Source organism: Venturia canescens, chromosome 7 (genome assembly GCF_019457755.1).
Source record: "Venturia canescens isolate UGA chromosome 7, ASM1945775v1, whole genome shotgun sequence".
Taxonomy (NCBI): domain Eukaryota; kingdom Metazoa; phylum Arthropoda; class Insecta; order Hymenoptera; family Ichneumonidae; genus Venturia; species Venturia canescens.
Genome location: NC_057427.1, coordinates 8684532 through 8691591, shown reverse-complemented (window position 1 = coordinate 8691591; position 7060 = coordinate 8684532). Strand labels below are relative to the sequence as shown.

At 49.2% G+C, this 7060-nt stretch overlaps 1 protein-coding gene across 6 annotated transcripts in view; it reads left to right on the top strand.

Moving 5' to 3' along the window:
* Mef2 (myocyte enhancer factor 2) overlaps positions 1-7060 on the top strand; it is a 54112-nt gene that overhangs the window by 26191 nt on the left and 20861 nt on the right. Inside the window, exon 1 of one of the 6 annotated variants that reach the window (XM_043424396.1) lies at positions 5051-5074. The exons of the other annotated variants lie outside the window; for them this stretch is intronic. The gene's annotated coding sequence lies outside the window, so the exon portion shown is untranslated. Of the gene's footprint in view, positions 1-5050; positions 5075-7060 lie in introns of those variants that run through there. 6 annotated transcript variants of the gene reach the window in all.

The following is a 7060-nucleotide window of genomic DNA, read 5'->3' as shown; positions in this document are numbered from 1 at the left end:
TTGTTAATGCGGGCGGATGCCGCCGGCTATCGCTAAAATTGTAACCCTCGAGGCGAGGGAGATGAGCACGGGGAAAGGCGAACGCGAATATTCGAGGCGGCAGCCGCAGCCCAGGAGGCGCGAGCTCCACAACGAATGGGGAATTCGATGGGTTTGAGGCCGAGACACGCGCGCTTCCTCGGTGCGGCTTCGAGATTGTTTTCCGGTGGGAGCCCGTGGACGGTGCTCCATTGTTGAGCATTTTGCCTTCAAGTCTTTCATTCCGGTGAGAAAATAAGGCTTCGTTCTGGGGACCGAAGATCGAACGGTCGTGGTCCGCCCTCGCGGGACGCTCCCACGGATCGTTTCAAGGGCACTCGGAACACGTGGTGGTTTCAACCCCGTGGACGATCCGGGGGAGCGGAACAAGGGAAAGCTCTCCTGCCGCGACGCTCTGCTCTCCCGTGATTCCACCCGCCAAACGCTCCCTCTCACAGACGGAAAACGCTCGATCGCTTCATGGAAATCGCGTCGATGGGATTGAACGATATTTCATTCGGTTGACCACCAAAACTCGGTTCCGACGTCGCTTTTTGAAGAATCGTTGGACAAAACCGTCGATCCAGGCTTTTTGTTACGCTTTTTAAGGGCGTTTCTAAGACTCGTGAAGACAGTTTCGCTTCCTACGCGAAGGAATTTTGGTGATTGACGTTTCGGGCTTCGTCAAGAGGGCGAACGGCTCCGCTGCTCGCCTCCGCCTTCCCCTCCCTTCTCGGCTCCAACGCATTGCGACCCGGCGCTCTTCCTGTGCAGCTTAATCCCCGGAGTCGATGGATTCGGGGCTTGTCCTTCGTCGCATGACCGGGCTCACGTTCGCTCACTCGTTCATCATTTTTTCGTCTCTCTCTCTCTCTCTACGATTCTTCCTCTCGGTTCATTATCCACGTTCGAGCTATTCCCCCCAATTTGGAATCCCCTCAAAGAAAACATGAATGAAAAAAGTGAGTAAAAATCGAGGCCGAGGTGTCGAGTAACTCGCCTTCCCACTCGAGCACAAGCCGACGGTAAACGTCATTGAATAATTGATTAATTGCTGCTTAGAAAATTAGCTCGATTCGCGCTTATGAGTTAGAGCCAACATTATCGATTGAACACTTACAAACTCTTGCACGCGATGAAGTTTCGTTACAACTTCTTCATTATTTATTTGCGAGCGTGAGGTGTGCGCGACTATACACACTAAAATCGAGACTTGCTTCAATCGCTTTGGTCAATCGGATTTTTCCACGAGGTACACGGGACCGCCCTCGAAAATGAAGTCATTGCACCGGACAAGAACTTTTCCTACAGTTTTGGAGAAACGATCCGTCGCGAGCGCCTCCTCGGTATCGATCCCCCGGCGCGCTCGTTCGCAATCATCTCAGCATTCGCGGCGAACGCGGATGAATCGTGTTTTCGTAATCGTTCGAAAGTCCTTTTAATGGCTCCGACGACAAATGTCTGGCCCGCACATTCTGCAGCATCCTCGATGTGACGCGGTTACACAAGAGACGTTACCGAATCTCTTGAGCAGCCGAGGGAGAAACCCTTGCTCGGCACGAGATCGAAGCCGCTGCTTTACACCTCGAAGCTCCCCGCTGAATTCGTCCCGGAAACTCGGACTCGCGAGCCGAGGACGCGTCGTCGTTTCGACGATCCGCAATACAATTGGGATTCTACGATATATCGATCGCGATAATTACCCGCCTCGCAATTCGTCATGCTTTATTACGTAATCTCGCACAATGCTGAGACGACGAGGAGGGCTTTCTGGCCGAGCTTCTGTTCGTGACACCGGCGTGTTATGACCATTTCTAAGAAGCCTACACAATGTGCACCTTCCTTCTCAATGCCAACTATACGACGATTCGTTTCAACCCCTTTTACGAGATCGTGGAATCCGGGGGGTGCGCAGGGACACTCGAAGAACTTTTTATCCCGATGAAGGGTCGATAGTTTCGACGATAATTGAAGCTATTCGCTCGAGTTTTCATCGATCTTTGAACAATCGATCGCAGGAACTCGGGCAAGGTTCCGAGGAATGAGAAATTCTTGGTTTCACGGGAATAGGAAAAATCATCGGAGTTCGTTCACACGAGGAATCCTTTTCAGCGGATTTGCGTTGCAAGAGTTTTTCTTTATTGAAAATCTCTCCGGTACGATCTCCTCGTAATCCAAGAGATTCGAATGATCCAACGGAGGAACGAATGCATAGACGAAGACGAAGAGCCTCGGACGAGCGAGCGGACGACCCCGCTCGACTTTTTTCTGAGCTCGTGCCAACTGCGCGCAAAGCGCATATTCCACTGACTTAGTCACCCTCGTCCAACTCCTCGCACACGCGCCCTCCTCGCAACTCGGCACCGAATCTTCTTCTCTTTTCGTTCCCGTCCGTACTTCTCGGGGTACACACATGCGTATATATTCGCATGTATAAACGTACTTGCGACAAAGAGGCCGCGTTTCGGAGCGACTGTCTCGTTGGTACACACTTTGTTTTTCTCTGCCAAGATTTGTTGAGGCTGCGCAGAGTGTTGGGGCGAGTGCTGCGGACCCACGAAGCATGACGACGTCGCGGAGACTTTCCTACTTTTGTTTTCTCTACTCGCGCGCGTCCGATCGAACTGCGGGATACAAATTTCCGATCGAAACGATTCTCGCCGGTTCTCCCGAAGCAAAGCTTCGGGGATGCTCGATCCAAGGCACTTGGCGAGGCAACGCGAAGCTCTCGAGCAATGTCTCTATCGCCTCGAGAAATGTTCATTTTGCTCGGAGAATTGCCTCATTTTTCATCGCTGCAAAGCAATTATTCTGAGACGCTCGGTCGATTTTTTTTTCCTAAATTTGATCCGTTCGGGATTCGATTAACGGGAAATCAAGAACTTTTGACACGGTCCTGCGCTCACCCAGCGATTGTCGACCGCCAATTCGAATGTGCTTGAGTATAAAATATAATTCGAGTCGATCACGAACCTAATTTCTCGGCTGACTAATCGCTTTATCGACTCTCACTCTCTCAGCCTCTCAAACTCCCAAAAGGGTCTGGACCAAGATTTTCTGGGCTAACGGATATCCGGCCCGTTGACGACAGACACGGGGCTGCGTCTCTCTCTCGAGAGAGAGTGAGAGAGAGAGAAGGGGACGCACAGACACCTCCGGCTGCTTTGGAAGCACGCTCACGAACCGACGAATCTCTGGCCGCACACGCTCGACTCTAAATATCTGTAAACCCTTGAAAAATCGAAACAAAGCGTTCGCCTCACCCTCAAATATACTTCACGGAGTCAAGAAATTCATGAAAACTCCACAGTCGCGTGTATCTCCTGCTTGGGAAAATGGTACACCGTTTCAGGAGTGAATTATCGATCGATCAATTCCTCGACGCGATTCGAATTTTCGTCTTTTGAATTTCGAACAAAGGCTCGCGGCATCTTAGAAGCTTTCGTCGATAATGACCCTGCGAGTCTTGGCAACCTTTCCAAAGTGAAAACACAGGAAAGTGTTGTTTGTTTTCCGGAGTAGCGAGCTTCCGATTTTTCGTCTCCGTCGCCCGGAGGAAGCTCGAGCGCCACATTGAGTGGATAATTTCGAAAAATCCGGGGAGGCTCATTTCGGTTGAGATGTTGCAGGGAGAAGAGGAAGTGAGAAGGATTGGTCGCCACCTGGCGTTGGCGTTGAGCTCGAGAGCAGGGCTCGGCGAGGATCTGCGCCGAGAGTGTTCTTCTCCCTCTTTCATCTTTGTTTTGAGTTCACGGGGTGCGTCGACCCTCGAGAGCGTCGTGGCCGAGTGAAAAAGTTTCTGGCGAAGAAGATCGAGATACGTTAACAGAGGATTCTCGGGAGCGTGCTCGAGAGTCACTCGGAGAGGGTTCTCGAGGCCGAGGCAAAAAGTGACAGTCGACTGCAGTCGCGTTGAGTTTCGTGAAGCTCGGGGTGCACGATCGAAGAAATTTTGATAGAGCGAGCGAACGCCATGTGTGCAGACGTCTCCGGGTCTCGAGATCGGGTTTGAGGAAGTCGGACGAGAAATGCCCGGGGCGAGTGTCCTTCCCACGATTCGTTCCAACGAGTCCTAATCTCATTGTCGATAAATGGGGGGGGGGGGGGGGGGGGAGCGAAAAAAGCATTTTATGAGAAATACCTTGCGGGGGAACTCGACGAAGAATCGCGAATTCCAATGCTCACGGGGCGAGTGAATTGTTTTCATTTATTTTCGCCTGAAAAGCTTTATCAAGGATCCAATAATACGTTGGCCGAGCTCCATACATTGTTCAGTCTTTTTCACGTCAAATCTCGTGGGTTAATGCGCTTAATTAAGGAGATCGAATAGAGACACATATATACGTCGGTATACACACAGCCACAGGAATACGTTCGAGTTTTTATCTCCTTTTTTTCATTTCGTTACAGTATGTAGCGTTTCGATCAGTGGGACAGGCTCTTCGTTGCGAAATTTCAAACGTTAAAACGTCTTTGACGCTTGACAGGGCTGGTGCGCGAGCGTCATACTATTTGGTCGCAGTGACGAGAGCGACATATAGACAGAGACATAGAGCGAGAAGATCCGCTATATAATCCAGGTCGAAGGATCGTGCATGCAGGATTCACTTCGATATTTTAATTATGCACGCGTTCAATGTCTATTTCCGACTTGAGATGCGCACCGAATCTCTCTCTTCTCTCTCTCGCGAACACGAGCAAATCCCAGCAGTTTTACCCTCTCCGCTGCGGCCCGACTTTCGTCGCGCGGACTTGACTGACGCCACCGTCAGAGCGCGCGCTCCTCACTCTCCGTACAAAGTTTCTATTTTCGATGTTTCATATACAGTGACTCGATTCATTACATCGAACAAGCCTAGCGGTCATTTGATAACGAAGATCGACCTTTTTTCAACTGCGATCGATATTTTTGTGTTGAAAAACCTCGCATCGGAGCTCCTCTCTTTCTGCTTATTCCAGTGAACGCAGCTCGCGATTCTATCCTGTTTTTATTGGGAGCGAAGTGTCTCCGGTACATGAAAACATCGCGTGCGTCGACACGTCGCAAGGTTCCAAGGTGACCTTTGCCTTTGTATTTATTCCGTCGTCAGAATCGTCGCAGTTGTGTTGCTCCTCATATCGATGTCCCGATATTACAAAAGTTGAAGTAACAACGCTCGACCATTTTTTGGGGCGGTGCTCAAAATCGTGGTGAACTTTGAAAGGCTCTTTGGGCCTTCGTTTTGACGAGACGACGGAGAAAATTTACGTTTTTGAAGCTCGTGCGTCGGCCGGGAGGACGGAGGCGCGTAGCGCGAATGTCATTTCTCATTTCTTCACCCGCGAAGCTCACAATCCGTCGAGACCGATGGAACGGAAAGCTTTGGCCCAATTTCCCTTCTTACCTGCGAGCGAAGATCGATCGAGTCTGATTTTCGTTGCGACACGCCTGGCCCCCTTCGCGACTGGACCGACGCTCGCTCGGTTCATCGTGATTCCGTTGTTTCTCGCTGGAAGAAGGCAAACGAAAGAGTTTACAAAAATCCTAATATTTTGAGCTCCGTGCTTCGGCTCGCGGGGAGAAAAATATCGGGAAGAAATAAAATCGCGAAACGAGCATAAAAAATTCCTTGAATGGCACTAGCGAAATGCATTGTCAGTGAGATTAGTCCCACTGACGATGCGCCAATACGAGTGTCGCGTCAAAACATTTGCGCGCTGTCTCTCTCGCGTCCCTTTGTGCCTCCTAACCCTGGGATTTACCTCCGGTAAGTCACGCTCGTAACCCGCTGTCTATAACACACACATAAAGCGGGTATCGATGTAATGCAGGGGTTTCGTAATATCTCGACTGGCGCGCTCGTGCCTCCGTCCAACTGTCCGTTTCATTTAGCGTAACGTGCAAATGACATCGCACCCCGAGAGCACTCGTACCGAGATAAATTAACGCCGAAAAGAGACAAAGAAAGAAGGAAATTGCGCAGAAAAGGTAGAAAAGAAGGTGCGCGACCGATGTCGAGGGAAATTTGAGAGAAACGTTATTTCACTTGGTAATTCAACGACGACATTACATATATATATATATATATATGACAGTGACGGTAACATATTTACCAAGAGTTTTCGATCTTAATTAAAAGAGGGACGAACTATTACCGAACTATATTTGAGCTGCGTCGTATATTTGAGATATTTCGTAATTATTCATCGATTAGTAATTTTGCGCTCGTCACGAGTCTTCGTGGACGCAGGGAAAGAGAAAGAGCGAGCGAGAGGAGGAGAGAAAAGGAGTGAAATTGATCGATCGTCGAGGATAATAATATATTCGACCCACGACGGCGAGTCAGTCTCGTTGGACGGTTGTTTTTAACGACTAAAATCTATCCAGTTCTCTCGAAATGAAGTGCGTGTTTGGGGAGCGAGTCAAAATGCTCGATGCTCCATTTCGTATGAGACGGAGAAACGCGCCGCTGTTTCGAATCGATTTATCCTATACTGATCAATATTCGCGTGGCGTCAAAAGCGTTTTTTCACGCGGTACTGCATCTCACGGGCGTCGGAAAATATGCTGCACGAAGTCTTGTTCCGAATCGATAATTTATCGTTACTTTCGCGTGGCCCTAATTCCCGGATTTCATTTGCCAGATGAAAATGTATATTTAACAGGACGAATCTGCCACTTTCTCGGTATCGAACCACTCCGCTATTCCGCATCTGACAGCTTGACAGGGGTGATCGTTGTAACGGGTGAATCCTTAATTCCTCGATAAAATCATTGTTTCATTGTTCTGAGATTATTTTTGGTTTTCGCGAGGCTGATCGATTATTGAATCGTAAGGTTTTTTCCTCGTCACAGAAACGGCTTGGGAAGCGTGATTTTCTCAAAGTTTTCAGGATTTCTGAGAACACTTTGGCACGGTTCCATCGTTCGTAACGACGAGCGATACAAAATTTAAGGACCCCGATTTATTCGAGTGCAAAGCTCTTTTTAATAGAAGGAACATCATGAATTTTTAAGCCAATAATCCGAGCTCGTATCAATCGAGAAATTAGTGATTACAGG